Below are 20,331 nucleotides of genomic sequence, written 5' to 3' on the forward strand. Positions count from 1 at the left end.
CTCAATGATATTTTTTTTGTATTCAGCTATTATTGTCATTACTCTTATTATTTAGCTATAATTATCTCCCTGCTTCTCCCAACCTCTATTTATTACAAAAAAAAAAAAAAAAAAAAAGAGGTGTTTGCTGCAATCTGGAAGTGAAAATGGGCTTGATGTTTGGACCTGAGCTCCAGTTCTGACCCAGAAAGTAAGCCAGCAAGCCAGGAGTACTTAAATGAGTGGATCTGGTCCACTGTATAGAGGGGAACCACCTCAAATGCTTTAGCAAAACCGAAAGAATAATCAGGTCAAGCAGTTTTGCCTTGGTGGCAGGAAACACACACACACACACACACACACACACACACACACACACACACGTCTCTGAAAGCTCCAGACACAGAGGTAGCCCTGTGCTCCACTTAGTCTTCTCTTCTCCTTCAGGGAGTCTGAGCAGAAGAGAACACTAAGGAATAAAGCCTTAACTGCCAAGCTGTCATACAGAAGAAGGGTGTCTGGCTGAGAGCAGGGCTTGCTTGCTAGGATCGGAGCGTAAGTCCTTTTCATTTGAGAAATCCAGTCCACGTTTTACTGAGAGCCCAGACAGCCTGAATAAGAGGAGCCTCTGAGGGCTGGTTTCTGATGTCGCACTAGGCATGATAAGAATGCCATTGACGTCAGCAGAGTCATCATCAGGGAGAATGGCACCCCAGCTCTTGAAACCACACCAAGCAATTGCAGTGCTGTTGAAAATTAAAAGCCGGTGCTCAGAGGGAGGAGGAAGAGGGGAGGAGGGGAAAGAAGCAAAGCCGAGCAGCAGTGGCTCCAGCTGAACTCTTCTTTCTTTTATGCATTTCCTGTATTTTACAAAGACAGGCACACAGTGCTCCTGTGCACACACACTCACTTGCTCACACCCAACCTCAGTGACATCTTAGCCTGAATTGGCCAGTGGAAAGAATGGGAGAGAGAAAGAATTTAATTTTCTTAACGTTTCTGAACTCAGATAAAACAAAACTGTGCCACCCAGATGCTGGACAGAGGCCCTGAGCCACAGGAGAAAATAAACCCCTGTGAATGCAATCTTTGAGCTAAAACTGATATGCTTGAAATGCGTGTTGATGAATAGATTACAAAGGAGGAATTAAACACTTCAAAAGAGCTACTACAAAGCAACAAACCCTCTCCCCCCGCCCACCCCAAAACAGTACTGTGGACTCTTGAGTGTTTGTGTGTCTGCTTGAGAAGATGACAAAGTTGTGGGTTTGGGAAGGGAACGCTGCAGGCGTGTTGTGATTTCAGCTTTCAGAGGCAGCTCCAAGAACATCACCTCCAGCTGTGATTCAAAGGTTACCTAGACTGGAAAATGTCTTGGAGGTTAGGAAGTCTTTGAAAACAATTCTTTAATGTAAATTGCCCCCACTTTCAAATTCCACAATTAATCCTTTCATTGCCTTGCCCACTCCCAATTGTTCGTCAGCTCGACCCTGGCTCCAGCCCCTCCTCCAACAGTAATATTGAAACTACATAGAATAGACTTGATGATATCACCACCTACATGACCTGCTTGATTTTACAACATTGATTGGCAGCTTCCCAAGTCTATAAAATCTTTTGCTGATCTGATTTTAATATCCATATCCTTCAGCTATACCAGAAAGACCGGTTTCTGAGCCATGGAAATGTTAGGAGGGAAACAAAAGAACATATGCACGTAGAGCAGAATCTGGCAGAAAACATGGATTTAATAAGCTGCATTATTCGAAAAATTCCTACTTTAAATGGACGGTACTGGAGGAGGAGCTGTGTGAGAGAGAAGCTCTGTAATGTAACGGTTCTTCGATTTCCAAGACCTGTTTCATTTTGAAAATGAAGAAGCATAAAGCAGCAATCCTTTCAAATACACAATGAATCTTTAGGGTAGAACCCACCCCTCCCTCAACTTTGTCCTTAAAAATAAAGATTACATTAAAATGGACTTCTTCCATCTAATGGGACAGAGTGAATAAAAGAAGAAGGTCTTTAGCAAAGCATGTTTACTATGTACGCTTAACCTGTCTTGCTCAGTCTAATATTGTAAAGAGGGCTAATTATCAACGCAGGGATCCACTCGTCCTCTGGAAAGACACAAATGAATGTGTAACTTGGTTCATATTGGCCATTTTTGTTTTGTTTTGTTTTGATTTTAGTTTTGTATGAGGCTTACAAATGGAATCTTTCTCCTTCCCTTCCTCCCTCTCTTCCTTCCTTTCTACCTTATCTTCTTCTTTTTTTAAAATAATACGTGTCTTTATTGCCAAAAAAAGAAAAAAAAGGATTCTGCAGCTGCAGAACCAAGATCTTATAGGAAGGGTTCTCCATCAGCTCTCAGAGGATCAGAGCCCTCCTTCCACCTGCTCAGTCCTGAGTGTGAGATGGTACACTGGGTGGAGGAGGTGAGTCTTCTCACAAGGCTTTTGTCCTCAAAAAGGTTAAAAAGCAATTGACTTTGATGTTAATCCTATTAACACAATACAGACCTGCTATTACCATTCTCTGTACCTTTACTGCTGTGTTGCCTTGGTTACAAGTATTCGGACCTGTTACTCCATATTGCTCCTGTTGTCTGTCCCTGTGTCTGTCATCTCTCCATCTGTCCCACCTCTCTCCTTTGGTTCTGCATTATTCTCAGTCGAGGTCATTTCCTCCCCTGAAAAATAATGAAAACCCTCTCCCTTCTTCCTACCCACGGTTTCCTCTTGTCTCTCACTATTCCTTTCTCACACCAGGAACACTCCCAGGCCACAGGTAATGATGGATCAGCCCCTTTGGATGTTTGGGTGCCCTTTGCACCAGACACACCAGCAGGAAGCCCAGTAGCCCCCAGAGTTTGGGTGTGTTTTGGAGATGTCAGGCTCAGTTTCAGGGAACACTAATTTGCAACAGGAAGTGCTAGTGAACCCTATGAGGGATGGGAATTAGCAAATAGGGTTGGCAGTCAACTGACAGAGGAAACTTAAGGAAGGGGATCATTTAGAAAAGGAAAAAGAATTTAATCCGTTTCAGGTGTGTTAATTTCCTTTATGGGCAGAATTACTATGGATTTGGGGTATGTTTTATTCTTTCTTTTCCCTAAGGTCCGGCCTGATTTCATAGGGAGGAGGCAGGGATAAATGCAGTGAATTTGATTATGGACACCAGTCTAACCCGAGCTTAATGAGCCATGGAAACAAAATAGTCCAATCTCCTCTAACTGCTGAAATCCAAAACTAGAAGTATTGGGAGCCCTGTGGCTTTGGTTACACATAGTCATAGTACAGGTCTTACCTCAGCATTTGAACCATTCAGTGAGAGATCTAAAATGTCTTAGTTCTTTGAGTAGCACATATAAATCTTTTAGAATTAATTTGGAAAAAAAAAATTACCAGGGATGACAATATGTAAAAAATTGTATACACAAATTAGAATTTTCAAATATTAATATTTGTTATGACTACTTCAGAATTTTTTTAAAAGAAAAAATAAAACTATAGAGATGAATTTTGAGGACCCCATGTCCCCACTACCACCATTAAGCCCATTTCCCTGCCTCCTTCTCCAGAACAGTCTCTACTGTAAATTTAGGAAATAATCATCCTGTCCACATTTTCATCTTTTTTCTGCATAAATTTATTGATAATTGAATATATTGTGATTTTGAAAACTCATTAATATTTTGTAGCTTACAATTTTTAATCCAACATGTATGTTTGATTTTTTTTTCCTCTTTTCTGTTTTACCTTATAGATCCCATTAATTTTAATTGGTTGCAATAGAATAGTAGTGGTAAAGTAACTGATTTGGGGAGGTTAATAGAACAACCAATTTAAGTTAGAAGAACTCTCAGAGAGGTAGGTTAGTTAGTTACAGAGTTATTAGAGCAAAATTTAGGGAGGTAGAAGTGAAAGAAGCTTAGAGTCAGGCTGAGCTGTGATAAATGAGAAGAGAGAAATAAGAAAGTATGGTTTACATAAGTGAAAATCAAACTTGCTGAGAACCAGGTTAGAATGAGCTGGTTTGCAGCAGGCCTCTCTGTGAGACCTTGAGCAAACCACTGCCCACAACAGCCTCTCTCTTACTCCTCAGTGGTCCTCTCTTGTAAAATAAAATCCCAGAGTAGGAGAGGCCAAATGCAAGGAATACAACTTATCACTCAGTCTCCCTCAGTTCATAACTAGGGAAGTGAAGATTAAAAAGGTGTTATAATATACAGATACCACTCAGGGAAGAATATGAAACTAGGCTTGGAGTAGGAAAAATTGTTCCTCTATGAGTACATTTTCCAACAGTTAAAACTTTTCAGCAGTTTCTGAGGCAATTCATTGAATTGACTGCTGTGTAAATACTATGATTGGTATAAAGACAAGATCTTTCCATTAAACAATACTGACTTTTGGGGCACCTGGGTGGCTCAGTTGGTTAAATGTCCAACTTCAGCTCAGGTCATGATCTCCTGGTTCATGAGTTCGAGCATTGTGTCAGGCTCTGTACTGATGGCTCAGAGCCTGGAGCCTGTTTGAGATTCTGTCTCTCTCTCTCTCTCTCTCTCTCTCTCTCTCTGCCCTTACCCACTCATGCTCTGTCTCTGTCTCTCTATCTCTCTTTCAAAAATAAATACACATTAAATTTTTTAATAAATAAATAATACTACCTTTTTACATAGCCCAGATGAGAAAGCTGCTACTCAGGGAATTTAAACAACATGTACAGGGTTGTAGTTTGTAAGTAGTAGCGCCAAAATGTGGACCCAAGGCCATCTGGTTTTCACAATATGTTTTTAACCACAGTGCTGCACTATGTTGCCTCAGTACAGTTTCCTTCTAAAACAGTTACTGACCTGTCTCTGCCATTTAGGCTTCTACATCCACAAGTTTTCAGATTTACAGGGGCTCACCTCTTTCCTATCTGTAAGTATTAGGGGACGGGACGTCTGGAATGGAGTAGAATTGAGGGTAAAACATTTGGCTTGATGCTTCTAGTAAGAACTACAATGTCAAGAGCAAAAAGCTTGGCAATTCATATTTTTAATGAACTAGAAAGGTTGTAAGCTTTGGAATCAAATGTTCTGATGGCAAAACAACAGTTGAAGGAACAAAGAATTATAGGTGTTCAGCAAAATTAAGAAGTAAGAAGATTTGTAAACAGCAGACGATGAAAGGGAAAAAAGATTACCTGGAAGGAGTTTTATTTTGTTGTTTTTTTTTTAATCAACCCAATTACCTGAATTGGCAAATAAAGTAAATCTCAAAGAAGAGTTTGCTGAAGAAACTTAAACAAAGATACCATGGAGACATTTTTAGAATCAGCTGTGCTATTGCTTATGGTGAAGACAGAATGCACGCCCTGGGATTTAGATGAAGCCCTAAGACATAGAGAGTAAATAAACACACAGATCTGAAAATTCTTCGTATTAATTGATCTTTAGAAATTTGGTGTGTCAGAATATTATCAGTACAACAACACCTTAGCCACTGGACCAAAGGCAACATCTACAGGCTTTTGGAAATGAGAATATGGAAAATTGGCCATGTCTAAAAAACAAAACACAACACCCCCAAACAAAATGAAGAATGCCATTTTTAAAACCCTAAGATTGGAGGCTGACTCTGATTTTGAAAGGCTCTCTGACCTCAGTATATTTTCCTCAGTTCCTACATAATTCCTACACAATTCCTCAGAGTGATTCCTTGTGTAGATGAGTTTTTTCAAAGCCTGTTTTTAAATGAAAGCTTCCTGCCTCCTACACCTCGAAACTGATGGTGGTCTTGGAGGGAGAAACTGTTTAATGGGTCAGGGATATTATTGGAATGATGTAAATATTTGGAACAAGACCGAGGTGGTAGTTGCATAATATGGTGAATGTGCTAAATGCCACTGAATTATTCACTTTAAAAATTTAATTTTCTATTATGTGACTGTCACCTCAGTAAATAACTTTTAGATGAAAATAAAGAATGGGGGGGCACCTAGGTGGCTCAGTCAGTTAAGCGTATGACTTCAGCTCAGGTCATGATCTCACGGTTTGTGAGTGCAAGTGCCACATTGGGCTCTTTGCTGACAGCTCAGAGCCTGGAGTCTGCTTGGGACTCTGTGTACCCCCCTCTCTGCCCCTCCCCTGCTTGCACATGCTCTCTCTCTCTCAAAAATAAATAAACATTAAAAAAAGAAAGAAAGAATGGAGCACTAAGGACCTCAGAGTATAGCTTTATGAATTTTAAAAGATAGGGCCTTGGCTAACTGTAAGCCTGTGATGTTCTTTAGAGTTTACACTATGCCTTGTTGATATTGGATTTCGAAGTACTCAAAGTGCTTGGCACATAAATGGGATTCATATGTGCTTGATCAATGGATGAATGGATGATTCTGCCCACGTCACAGTCAGTGAAGAAGATTTCATGCAGCAACCCCGTATGTTGTGGGATATAGTAAAGGAAAGTCAAACATAACCATGAACAAAATGAAAGTTACCTTCAAGGTTTTGTTGTTGTTGTTGTTGTTTGTTTGTTTGTTTGTTTGTTTTGTTTAATGCATTGGTGGAGGAACAATTAATATTTTTGGATTTTAGAGTGTTGCTGGTTTTATTTCATTTTGCACTTTTCCCCATCAACCTCTGTGGAACTGTAGATTACAAGTAGGCTTTTCTTTTGTTCTGCATTTCTATCTCAGGCCCTTCATATCTATTTCTCTGAATGTGAACAGTAGTGGAATTGAAATGAATCACAGGATGTTTTCACCTTATCCCTTGTAGAGCATGACTGAATGGCTCATGCTAAAACATACAGCAGAGCTCAGTGATTGAAAAATAGTATTACTGGATAGAAAGTCACTATATTCTAAGGTTTCTTATTATAGTCTCTGTTATTTTCTTTGTCATATAAGCACCTTTGAAAAAGCACAAGTTAGAAATGAGATGGAAAACATAATAACAATCTGGTGTTCTATAAACAGTAAAGAAAGTCAGACTTCATAAAATTAATCTACATCCTCTGCCCTGGTGTTAGAAACATTTTGTCTGGACTGTCTAAAGAATTATTTCAATTCCTCAAATAATATTACTTCAATAGATAGAGCCTGTATGTTGGTAACCTACATATTCTATAAGCAAAGCATAACTTTCCTCTATTCTCTTTTTTTTTTATGTTTATTTATCTATTTTGAGAGAGACAGCATGAGCAGGGGAGGGTCAGAGAGAGAGGGATGGAGAGAATCCCAATTAGGCTCCTCACTATCAGCGCAATCAGACATTGGGCTTGATCCCATGAACCATGAGATCATGACTTGAGCTGAAATCAAGAGACAGATGCCTAACCAACTGAACCACCCAAGTGCCCCTATTCTTTTGATATTTAATATTAATTAGCGTTTTTCTAAAAGCATTTATTTTTGTTTTGTTTGCCCATTGTTAGAAGGATCCTTGGATCTTTAAACCAAAAAATAAGAATTTGACCATTAAGGAAGAAACTCACTTGTATGAATATGACATCAGCCATCTTCCTTAAAGGAGGAGGTAGGCAGTAGATTTGAATTAAGAGTTTTAGAATTTTACTACCTTTTGGCTCTCAAAAATATTTTTTCTTTCATCCTTCCCACCCCAATTTATATAATTGTTTCATGCTTTCCTTTACCCTCCTTTGTTTCTTTCACTGCCTGAAGTCCTGTGGCATAATTTTCATTTGTAAGGTATGAAGCATAGAATAATAGAACAATTGTGAAGATTTCCCAAGGTCAAGAAGATTTCACTTGAATTGTGGTGTGTCTGCTGTTGGTGCTGATAAAGGGAAGAAAGACAACAAATGCATACAAGAAAAACATCTAAACTGGAAGAACAGACCATTGTTCTGAAGAACAAGGAGAATTAGGTCAGGTACACTGGATGGTGCCTAGGAAGAAAGCAATACTGAAAATCTTCATAAGACTGTGAATAAATTCTTTCCTCTTTGAAATTTGTTCCCTGGTGGTTGCTTGGTAGCAAAGTCACTGAGATCTATTCCTTACAGTAGTCAGTGCTATGAACAAGAGCCAGAGTAGACCTACCACATACATATTGCTTTATTTATTTATCTAAGTTGCTGTATTCACTATCAACAAATATTGATTGGAGCACCTTCTACATGCCAGGCATGTCAGACCTGGGTTACATAGGTGGAAAATATGGGGTTTAACACTTAAGCAGCTTACTGTAGAGTGTATTTAAATAGATTCAGGGGATCAATCTGCCCACATAAGATCCACAGTTGTTGAATCAAAGATGTGTGTGACAAGTGTAACAGTCCTGTAGTAGAGGGTCCAAATGAGTGAGATTAGAAGGGAAAGCCTTGGTCAAACTAAGATGTTTCAGATGTGAACCTAAAGTTGATAGTCATTAATGGTTTTTGAACACAGATGGGCATGGCAATATTTTGACAAAAACAGTATTTTGAGGTGATTTATGTGACAACTAGATGAGTTGGTAGCAGTGAGACTCCAGAATAGAATAATATGCCAATGAGACCTCCTTCACGTAGGTTAGAGTAATTCAGCTCAGCAGCAATCTCGATGTTTTGTAACAACCCCTATGTGGAGAAATTGTACTCTAGAGTATTGGGTAAAGCCACTGTGAAGCCACAAAAATAATAGTGGCTTAAGTGTAGAGAAATTGAGTTCGGATAAAGAAGTCTGCACCTGGCTGCACTGTGTACTGTGAAGTATTTTATTGGTATTTAATCTTGCCATTTTTGTTGCTAATGACTGTATTGAGTAATTACCAACTATTAATTATTTAAAATCAGTTCCCTAAAGCAACTTCTCATCTTGCAGAAGGTTGTATTTCTTTGAACTTTTTAAAAACTTGCTTGAAATGTGGAAACTTGGAATAGGCGGTCTACTCTAGCTTCACATCTGCACCTCTTTTCATTCCTGCTGTCTTTTCTGACTTTCATCTTCCACTCCTCCCTGCTTGCCTCTCCTGCCTGCCAATCAGCTTCCCAAGCTTTCCCGTCATTCCTCCACCTCTTGCTGGCTGCACAGTCATCGTTCAAGCAGTTCTGGATTGGTATCTCCTTTCACCAGAATTCCTGCAGCCGTGGAGTACGTGCAGGACATCTTCCTTTTGACTCTCTTAAAACTCCAGAGGGGTGTTTCCCACACACATTGCTTTGTAATTCAATAATAGGGCAGTTGTGGTTTCTTTTTATTGTGGTTATGCTGATTTTTAAAAGCACTCAGACTGAAAAAGAAAGGAAAGGTAGTAAAATACATGTGCATAGATGCTCATTGAGCATGCTTGCACATGTTGGCAAATACTGTTTACTTTCAAATCCTGTCTCAGGAAGTCTGAATTGTGTAAAATTGGTAAATCAGGGTCAGAGGGCAAAAATTTGGTTAGTATACTCATCATAGAGTGTAAGTTACCTATAGTGTATAAATTAAAAAGAAATCCATGGGATGAGCTTTCTGAAAATCATTCTTGTTTATTTGGATTATACAATGGGGAATTGTATGCTTTATGCCATTTTAATTTCTTAAATGTATTTCCTCAAGGAAAGTACATTATAATGCAGCTTAGCATAATACATGCTGAAAACATGTTGATAATGAATTTGGACAAAGATTTCCATTTCATTTCCTAGCCATTTACACATTTTTGTCTATATATTTGTTAGTTAGCTGTACAGTAAACATTAATTCACAAACTCTCTGAGATAAGAAATGTATTTTCCAATAATAATTATAAACCTGCCAAAATATTGTGGGAGTTACATTGTTGGGGATCTAAACAGAACCAAAATCATTTCAAAGGTATTTTAAAACTATTGTTAATTATTTATGTAATCATAGATATGGCTTGCAGATGACTCTGATGAAATCATTCAACAAACTACGTAGGTTTTGTAGAAGAGAAATAACTTTTGCTAAGTAAGCTCAGAGTGTTCCCTCAGCCTTTTCTCTATATACACATTATGTTTCAGCAAACATGATATATATGTAGACCTCAATTATTAACAGCAGTATATATCCCAGCTATTAAGAATTCAGCCCCCAACCCCCAAAGTGTCCCCTTCTTCCTGTAATAAAGATGAGCACCAGGAAGGAAGCAAAGAGGTCTCTGAGCACCCAAAATAGACGTTCAAGACTTTGCCTACCAAAGATAATGCACTTTGCTAGCAAGAGAAATGTATACTGATAATATGAGTGGGTCCATGCCTTCCAAAATCAGATGAGCAAATCAGAAAAAGGTGAATAGGAGATTCCAGGGAAAATCACAACTGCTAGTAGCCACGTGATGGCTGATAACCTGCAAACAAAGGAGGAAACAGAATCTATCAACATCACCCAGAAAAAACAGCACTGCTGTTTGGGGGACTTTTGGAAGATGGAATAAGCTCATACTGTCTTAGGAAACCTTAACAGTGCACCTCCATCTGGACAGCTAAATGCGGTAACTGACGTTCAGATTGACAACATGGAGTTATCCAAGAAAGGCTAAATTATAATTTGCTCAATCTGTATTGATTTTTTATGTTACACTGTAGAAAGATATCTATTTTGTGCGCTTAAAAATAAGAGGTCAAAATAACCTCAAACTTAACCTCTGTCCCCTTGAATACCTCTTCTTGGATATTATTCCATCCATCTTCTCTTCTGCTTCTTTTGTCTTTGACCTAGTCGCTGGTAGCTTTTTCTCCCTCAGAATCATTGAGTTCCTCCATTCCTAAGGGGAAAAAAAATCCCCTTCTTCTTTAATCTTGTGTCTTCCCCTTATCATTACTGATTTTCTCACCCAAACTTGTAGAAAGGAAACTGTAGATTTGCTCCTTCCTTTTCTTTTCTCAGCCCTCTTGCAGTTACCGTCAGCTCCATGGCTCTATTGCAAATACTCACACTCTGGTTCCTCCCATCTCCTAATTATCAAATCACACAGACACTTTTCAGCTCGTTACTTACTAGGCTTCAGTAAGGCAATGGTCATTCTGTCCTCCTTGAAACCCTCTCCCTCTTGGGCGTGAGGCCATACACTCTTTCTGTTTTCCTCTTAGTCTGCAGTTCCTTCACCCTTCTTAGACATTGGTCACTGCAGGTTTTCCAGAATTCGCTCATGCATTGTTGTGATTTTAACTGCCATCTCTATGTGATAATTCATATCCAAGTCCATCTTAGACACTTTCATGAAGTTTGAAAACTGGTCTGTTTATTGAAAATTTTTACCTGAGTACCTTGCAAGTTTATCAAATTCTTCATACCCAAAATCAATTTTAGCTTTTCTCCTAAATTTGTTCCTCTGTTTTGTATCTCAGTTGGTGACACGAATGAGTCATCTGAGCATTCCATACACATTCAGAAAATAAAACAAAAATGAGTCACAAAATGCATTAAAACTCTACAAATCTAGCCGTGCAGAGATAACCGCCATTAATATTTCCTTCCAAATTTTTGTATATTTAAAATATATTTTAATGAAAAAAATAAAAATAAATAAAAAAATAAAATATATTTTAATGAGATCATATCATTTGACCATTTGCCACTGCAACACTTTTTTTTTAATTGGGCAAAAAATTTTCAACAGTCTTCTGCCTCAAAATATACTTCTTCAAAATTATTTTTGAAATTGTTCATGTTCTAACCAATAGTGTTATTGAGCCTACAGTGTTGAGCATTTATATCACAGTTGTCCATTTTCTTTCCTTTCTCACTTTTTCCATAAGAAAGAAATGACTATTGAAAAAAAAGAGTTATCAAATATAAAAATAATCTCCTGGGAAGAGAGGTGAGAATTTCCGGGTGCATGGTAGTAGCAAGTATACTCAATAGCTCAATAAGTAATGCCATTCATTGAGGGTTTTCTGTGTGCCTCACTCTTCTAAGGACTTTGTTTAACCCTCACCATAAATCTGTGAGGGTGGATATATTATTATTCTTATTTTATAGTTGTGGAAACTAAGGTAGCCCAGGGTCATGTAGATAGTAACAGAGTCAACAGTCAAATTTGAGCAGTCTGCTCCAAAGATCAGACTCTTTACAGCAGTGCTAACCTGCTTTTTATTTTACCCTAGGGCAGCCTTTCTACTAGAATGTACCTCTTAGTGTTCAATTTCTCGGGATAAAACCAGTAAATAATATAGTTAGCTAAATTATCAAAACCTTTAATGGACAGAGAAGCAAAAAGACACCATTTCTATGAGATAGTGATGAATGTTTCATTCATACTAGTGGTTATTCTGGTTTGTTTGTTTTTGATAATATGGTGGGGAGGGAAAAACATACCAGCAGTTTGACAATGAAACCCTAATTTCAAGTTTAACACAATTTTTAATGCAAATTGATGTGAAAGTATTGATATATTTTCCAATTATGATTTTAAAATTATGAATTATTTAAATCTGCTAATATCAAGAGCTAAATTTGTATGTGGTGAGAAGTAAAACGTAGCCAGTCCCCTCCCATCAATTGCACCTCTCTACCTCATTCTGTCTTTCTTGCTCTGTTTGCTGGTGAGGGTCTCATATTCAGTCCATCAGGAACCCCTGAAGCCCATAGTGCTGCACTCTTTCCCATCACCTCCATGGCTACTTCCTTATTGGAAGCCACCATCTTCTGTGACCTGGATGATTGCAGTAGCCTCTTAGTAGGTCACTCTGCTTCGACCTTGGCTGCACTACAGTTTGTTTTAAAGACAGGAGCCAATGCAGACTGTATCATTCCTCTGCTCACGATCTTGCAATGGCTGCCATTTCTCTCAGAATTAAAGTGGTTATTGCAGCCTACAGTGTCCGCCCTGATTTGGTACCTATTTCATCTCTGGCCTTCTTGTGCACTCTTCTCCTCCTTGTTCATTCAGGTCCAGCCACACTAGCCTTCTTGCTGATCGTCAAGCTCCAGCCATGTGCTTATGCCTTAAGACCATGGCACTGCATGGATTGCTGTTTTCCCAAAAAACCTCAGACCAATTCCTTGATTTTCCTCAAGATTTGGTTCACGTTTCATCTTCCACATGAGACCAGCCTTGACCATCATATTTTTTTTTTAATGTTTATTCGTTTTTGAGACAGAGCATGAATGGGGGAGGGTCAGAGAGAGAGGGAGACACAGAATCTGAAACAGGCTCCAGGCTCTGAGATGTCAGCACAGAGCTCGACACGGGGCTCGAACTCATGGACCATGAGATCGTGACCTGAGCCGAAGTCGGACGCTTAACCGACCAAGCCACCCAGGTGCCCCAACCATCATATTTTTTAACTGCATCCTGAATCACCCCCATTTCCCAGTCCCTGTTCTATTTGTGGGTGTATCTGTTTGTTTCTAAATACCATTTTTCCTTCTGACACATAATTCACTGCATTTATTAGGTAGTCTCTTTCACCTCCTAGACTGTGAGCTACTTGTGGGTGAGTGTCTTCACTCTTTTTGTTCACTGGTACAGATTTATGTAGAATATTGCTTTAGTCATGGTCAGTGTTCAATACATTCTTTTTTTATGTTTATTTATTTTGAGTGACAAAGAGAACACACTTGAGTGGGAGAGGAGCAGAGAGAGAGAGAGAGAGAGAGAGAGAGAGAGAGAGAGAGAAAGAGAGAAAATTCCAAGCAGGCTCCGTCCATGATGTCAGCACAAAACCCAATGTGGGGCTCCATCTCAGGAACCGTGAGATCATGACCTGAGCCAAAATCAAGAGTCAGATCCTTAACCAACTGAGCCATCCAGGCACCCCAAGATGACATCTTTTGAAAAATAATGCCTTAGTTAATGACTGAAGTTTATGTAAATGGCCATTCCTACATTAGGCCAGTTGCCTAGGAGATATCTGGGGGGACAGTCATAATCCAAGAGCCTATCCAAAAGTGAGATCCTAAGTAGCTTGCTATTATCACCTTAAGAAACTATAGAAAGTTCACTGGAGAATAAGCGCACATTTTCTAGTTCCAGGATCATGCTTGAACGATCCTAGACTGGAAAGAAGCAAATTGAAACAAATGAAATTATGAAGGAACTATATACCCTGTGAGACCACAGAAAAGCCAAGAGAAAAGATGAGGTTGAAGGTGGGAACCTGAACTATTTCTCTCTGACTTAAATGGAACACTGGAGAGCCCAGAAGAAGAAACAGTGAAGTCCTGTGTGACACCAAGAAAGGTGTGTAGGTCATCAAAGCATACAGGCTGAGGTCCTTTGTCCTCCTCCTTTTAAAGAGCACAAACTCTGTAAACCACATAGGTTCAAGGTGCCAGCTCTGGAATCACATTGCTCTGAATCCCAGCTCTGACATTACTGTTTATGAGACCTTGTACCTAACCTCAGTTTTCATAGTGGTAAAATAGGAATAATAGTAGTACCTTCTTAGAATGAGGATTAAATAAGATAATCCACATTGTGCTTGGCACAATGCCTAGAACATGGGCAACATTGGGCAAGTTACCTGCTGTTGTACTGGATAGTTGCTGTAGTTAGTTACTACCCTTATAGAAATGTTAAATGAAAAATGGTACTTGGGGGGAAGGGAAGGAAGGGAAAGAGAATTACCTGGGAATATTGCCTGGGGAAGGACAGTTGGCCATCCAGACAGGTCCTTACAGAGTAGTATTTTCCTTGGTGTATTAACTGTACTCCAGGCTTTCCCCCTCAGACACACAGTCTTAGAACAATGATCTTGTCTTCTTCCCTGACTATGCTGACTCCCACTCTCAAAGCTCACCAGAGTCTTAAAGCCACAATATCAATTGATTGCTTAAAAGCTACAAAATGTTTTGGCTTTACCAGTGCACACATTCTCCTTCTGTAGGTAAGTTCAGAAAGCCAAATTATAGATTTAGAATAGACAGAGTTAAATTGGATCAGAATGTTTACTGTCTCCTGTTTTTGAGGAGCTAGGACATTGGAATGAGCATCAAAGCTGGTCCTTTGCAGTAGGACAGGCCCCCTCCCCAGTCCCACACAGGTACTTCCTCTCCTCATGGACAGCACATCTCTCCTTTTTCTCAGATTTACTTGCTACCCTCTCTCCACCTTGAATGGGAGCATTCTTTCTCCAGATGTGTTAACATCCTTAACCAGTTACTCTCAGGGTCCAGCTTAGGAGTCTCTTGGAGATGATTTTGCATAACTCTGGATCAGTCTCTTAATTTGATATTGAGATGTGGTAGACAATTTCACTTTGTTCATTTCCTGGCTCTGAGAGGACTATTTCAATGTAGCGTGCTTGAGTCTTTTCTCCCAATAAGACCCAAGAAGCCAAGAATTGTTGGGAAGTGTTAAATACAAGCTGGGCTCAGCAGACTAAAGGCATGTATCGGCCCTTACAACTATCTTTGGATTGGATGGAGCATGACCCGACTTGGACCCACTTACTTTTCCAGCAGCCTCCTGCTGTCCTCCTCTGCCAGCCTTGACAGACCAGAAAGTTGGGAAATGCTTTGTCTGAAGACTGACCTCTGTTGCTTCAGACTTTCCCTAACTTGGCATCCATGAACAAATCCACCTCAGTGCTCCAGATTCAATAAGGTCTCTTTATCACAGTTTCTCAGCATGTATTAAAAATGGAATTAAATCATACTTTGTACCTATTTTGTTGTTATTGCTATTTAATGAATATTCTGCCCATGAAAGAAGGAATTGTGTTTGTTTTTTCAGTATTGTACCCAAGAGATTAGAGAATTTTAGTGAATATTCAATGGATGATTAATGCCTCTTAAGGCAGTGTTTTTAGTTGTTTAAATATTTATTTATTGTACCTTATTTTTTAGTTGAGTATAGTCAACACACAATGGCATACTATTTCAGGTATACAACATAGTGATTCAACAAGTTTATACATTATGCTGCATTCACCATGAGTGTTAATGACCATCTGTCCCCATACCTCCCTATTACAATATCATTGACTATATTCCTTATGCTGTGCCCTTTATTCCCATGACTTACTCATTCCATAACTGGAAGTTTGTATCTCCCACGCCACTTCACCCATTTTGCCAGCCCCCACTCCTCCCCCAGCAACCATCAGTTCATTCTCTGTATTTATAGGTCTGATTCTGCTTTGTATTTTTTATTCATTTGGTTCATTTGTTCATTTATTCATTTGCTTTTTCGGTTTGTTTTTTTTTGGGGGGGGTGCACTTTTAAAATTTTTTTTGTAGTGAGAGAGACAGAGCGTGAGTGGGGAGGGGCAGAAATAAAGGGAGACATAGAATCTGAAGCAGACTCCAGGCTCTGAGCTGTCAACACAGAGTCCAATGTGAGCTTCAAACTCACAGAGTCCAATGTGAGCTGTCAACACAGAGTCCAATGTGAGCTTCAAACTTCAATCCAAACGCAAGATCATGACCTGAGCCAAAGTCGGACATTTAACTGAGCCACCCAGGCGTCCCTGAGATTCACTTTTGAATGAAAACATATGGTATTTGTCTTTCACAGTCTGACTTATTTCACTTAGTATAATACCTGCTAGGTCCATTCATGTTGTCTCAAATGGCATGATCTCATCCTTTTTTATGTCTGTATAATATTCCGTTGTGTATATATACCACATCCTCCTTATACATGTGTCTATTGATGGATATTTAGGTTGCTTCCATAGTTTGGTATTTTAAATAATGCTGAAATAAAAATAAGAGTGTATATATCACTCACAATTAGTGTTTTCATTTTCTTTGGGTAAATACCCAATAAAAAGAATTACTGGATCATATGGTATTTCTATTTTTAATTTTTTGGAGGAACCTCCATACTGTTTTCCACAGTGGCTGTACCAATTTATATTCCCACCAGCATTGCAGAAGGGTTCCTTTTTCTCCACATCCTTGTCAACGCTTATTTCTTATCTTTTTGAGTCTAGTCATTCTGACAGGTGTAAGGTGATATCTCATTGTAGCTTTGATTTGCATTTCCCTGATGATGAATGATGTTGAACATCTTTTCATGTGTCTGTTGGCCATCTGTATGTATGCTTTGGAAAAAAAATATTCATGTTCCCTGCCCATTTTTTAATTGGATTTTTTGGTGTTGAGTTGTATGAGTTGTTTATATATTTTGGATATTAACCCCTTATAGGGTATATCCTTTGCAAATATCTTCTCCCATTCTCTAGATTGCCTTTTAATTTTGTTGATGGGTTTCCTTTGATGTGCAAAAGCTTTTTATTTTCATGCAGTACTAATTATTTTTGCTTTTGTTTCTGTCTACTTAAGGAGACATGTATAAGAAAATGTTGCTATGGCCAATGTCAGAAAAATTACAGCTTCTCTTCTCTTCTAGGGTATTTATTGTTACAGGTCTCACATTTAGATCTTGAATCCATTGTGAGTTTATTTTTGTGTATGGTGTTAAAAGGTGGTCCAGTTTCATTTTTTTTACATGTAACAGGACAGGATTTTTTAAACTGAAGATGTCAACCTACTCGTGCATTATGAAACAAATGCAGTGGGCTACAATAAGCAGTAAGAAAAAGGAAACTGAATAAAATAGAAAAAATAAGTGTGCATCACATATAAGGAATTATTTAATGTAAATTGTTTTAGGATAGATATGTCTATATAACACAACCCACATACATGCAGACCCACACACATGTTCATGCACAAAGTTACACACCGTTGGTAATCTAAGGTGCTCTTATCAAGGAGACGTGAAAGGAGGGGTGGTGCAGGCATTGTTGATTTGTAAAAAGAAAAAAAAATGCTAGAATTTTGCATACTAAACTCCAGCAATAAGGTTCAAAACAAGTCTTGACTAATGTGAGTAGAAGGAAAGGGCTACATCTGAATCTCCAGGTAGGTGTGCAGGTTTAATATTTATCAATAGAAGGTACTGATTTAAAAATGGGAATAAATGCTCTGTTTCAGTTGTATATTACCATATAACAGACTATTCCAAAAATTGAAACCCTAAAAATCAACTATTCTACTCTGCAGTGCCCACCGGGCTCAGCTAGGCAGTTCTGCTTGTCTTACTTTAGTTCTGAATGTGATTGTATTCCCTTGGCCAGTTGACTGGAGGCTGGGAACTCAGCTGGGATGACCCTAACTTCTGTCCACTTCATGTAGGCTCAGAGCTTTCTCTCTCTATGTGATCTCCATGTGAAAGGTAGTCAGTCTTCCTTTCCTGGCAGCTCAGAACTTCCAAGAACATGAAAGCCAGGCCATCTTAATGCATAAGCCCAGAACTGGCACACAACCGATTTTGCCACATATAGCAAGTCCCAGTCCCAGCCAAGATTCAAGGAGGGGAGACTCTGCACGTTGTATTATTATAACAAATAGAATATCATACTCTTTTTGGTCCAAAGTGCATATTTCCCCTCACCCCACCTCTGCAATGCTTTGTTAATATGAGCCTGTTTTCATAAAATGCCTTCTCTTTACTTCTGCATCTATTGAAATCCTACCCATCTTTCTGGGTCCAGCTCAAAGCTCCTTCTGTGACTGTTTCCTTGACACTCTCCATTATCTCATTCTGGAAGCAATCACCCTTCTGTTAATACTCTCAGTACCCAGGACTCATACAGCTTTGTGGCTATATTTCATATCATGCTTTGGTGTATAGTTACACACACACACACACACACACACACACACATATTATAGCTTCCTTTCTAGATTCTAAGCTACTTATTGAAGATTAGATGATCAATAAGTCTTGAAAAAATAAACTCGTTCTTATGCCTTTTAATTGACAACTATTAAGTATTTATAATTTCTCACTAGTATAAATATATAGGTGATGAGATGCTCAAAACTATTGGGAAAAAAAAAGACAACATGGAGCATCAGCATAAAACAATTGCCCTTTCTATCTTTAGAAATCCTTTTTCTATATAGTATTTTTTATACCTGGAGCTTTGTCTTGTGTTATTTTTCTCCAAACAGTTTATATTTAACTTGTTAATGTAGTGATTTCCTCCTAAGTAACATGAAGAAGCTTAATGTCTTATGTTGGGAAAATATACATTTCAGCCAGCTTTTTTTTTAAGGGATATGTTTCAGGCACTAGTATCCTTTATACATTAATATCATCATTCAAATACAAAAGCAGGTTTGTGGTTGTTCTGTCACTCTTAAAACTATGGATTTCCCCTGTGCACCAATTTTGTTCATTGGTAATCTTAAATCTGTGGGACCCTACCTAGGTGGTTCACGCTTTTCAGAAGAAAGCTCAGTGAGCCTTTGGTAATTGCATGCAGAAATGTGTGTCCATGTTCACATCTACATTTTTATGGGGAGATAGTCCAGTATGCTCGTCAGATTTTTAAACTTTAAGAACCCCAGTTGTAGTGATTTTAAATCTGCCTACCCTCTCAGAATTCCTGTCTTATGAATCAAAAATAAAATTATTTTTCTATTGCAGTGTAACCAATTCCTTCTAGAGAAACTGGAGAAATTATGTAAACCTTCCATCTTTCATCTTTGCATTTTATGTCTAAGTGACTCTAATGCTACGTTATAGCCCTCCTACTGGAGATTCTTGATCATGTCTCTGGCAACTTCACCAGTGTGAGCTTTCTTAATTTGGTGGACTTGCTACTCTTATTATGATATCTAGACCAGCAGTGTGAGTACCACCTGAGCACTTGTTAGAGCTGCAGAACTTCAGCACTAGGAAATGCAGCCCTCCTAAATCAGAATCTGCACTTTAACAAAGTTCCTGGGATGTGACTGAGCAAATTAAAGTATGAGAAGCCCAGGACTAGTGCCTCTAGTCCTGTTTCAATCTTTCAGGATCTTTGTTTTTAAATTCTCTATTATAACATTAACAATTATCATTGGATTTCTATTTCAATATCACCTACCAGTCTTGATGAAACCTTCTCTTAACTTCAAGATTTATAAGAGGTAAGAGATGGGGGAGTGGGTCAACTAATCGATATGATTGTTAAATAACACTACCAGTCAGAACATATGTGTAGTTTCTGTGATTCCCAACAGAATTGTATGGTACCTACAGCCTCTATTCTTGGTTTTAGTGTCTATGTTTTTCCCCTGGGTTCAAAAACATTTAGAGAAAGAGGCTGAAAAGTCAATTATTTTAAGATGAATACCATAAATAAAGTGACTTCACCAAAAACTGAAAATGCAATGATTATGCTGAATTACATTGAAGAAGTTCAGTTTGCACTCTGAAAAATTCCAAAAGCAGACTTTTGCTGCCCATTTTCTCTTAATAGATTCAGCAGTGATAAGTTAAGCATACATCTTTTCAGCTATATGGTGTGTGTACCAAACTATCTTTTTCTCCAATGTTTGACTTTCATCTCTAAGAGTTTAAAGAATTTATGGCTTGGTGCATTTGATGTGGCACAGTTCCACATGTGAGGGATGGTGATTTGGATAGCACGATAGAAGTATGTGCCAAGAATAATTGGC

At 38.6% G+C, this 20,331-nt stretch overlaps 1 protein-coding gene and 1 long non-coding RNA gene across 5 annotated transcripts in view; one reads left to right on the forward strand and one right to left on the reverse strand.

Moving 5' to 3' along the window:
* PDE4D (phosphodiesterase 4D) overlaps positions 1-20,331 on the forward strand; it is a 720,383-nt gene that overhangs the window by 583,725 nt on the left and 116,327 nt on the right. The window lies entirely within an intron of this gene.
* The window catches only part of LOC132682419 (uncharacterized), a 105,170-nt gene that overhangs the window by 17,653 nt on the left and 67,186 nt on the right, over positions 1-20,331 (reverse strand). Inside the window, exon 4 of one of the 2 annotated variants that reach the window (XR_009611658.2) lies at positions 15,997-16,569. The exons of the other annotated variant lie outside the window; for it this stretch is intronic. This is a non-coding gene — a long non-coding RNA (uncharacterized LOC132682419). Of the gene's footprint in view, positions 1-15,996; positions 16,570-20,331 lie in introns of those variants that run through there. 2 annotated transcript variants of the gene reach the window in all.

Source organism: Panthera onca, chromosome A1 (genome assembly GCF_046562875.1).
Source record: "Panthera onca isolate mPanOnc1 chromosome A1, mPanOnc1 haplotype 2, whole genome shotgun sequence".
In the NCBI taxonomy this organism is placed as follows: Eukaryota; Metazoa; Chordata; class Mammalia; order Carnivora; family Felidae; genus Panthera; species Panthera onca.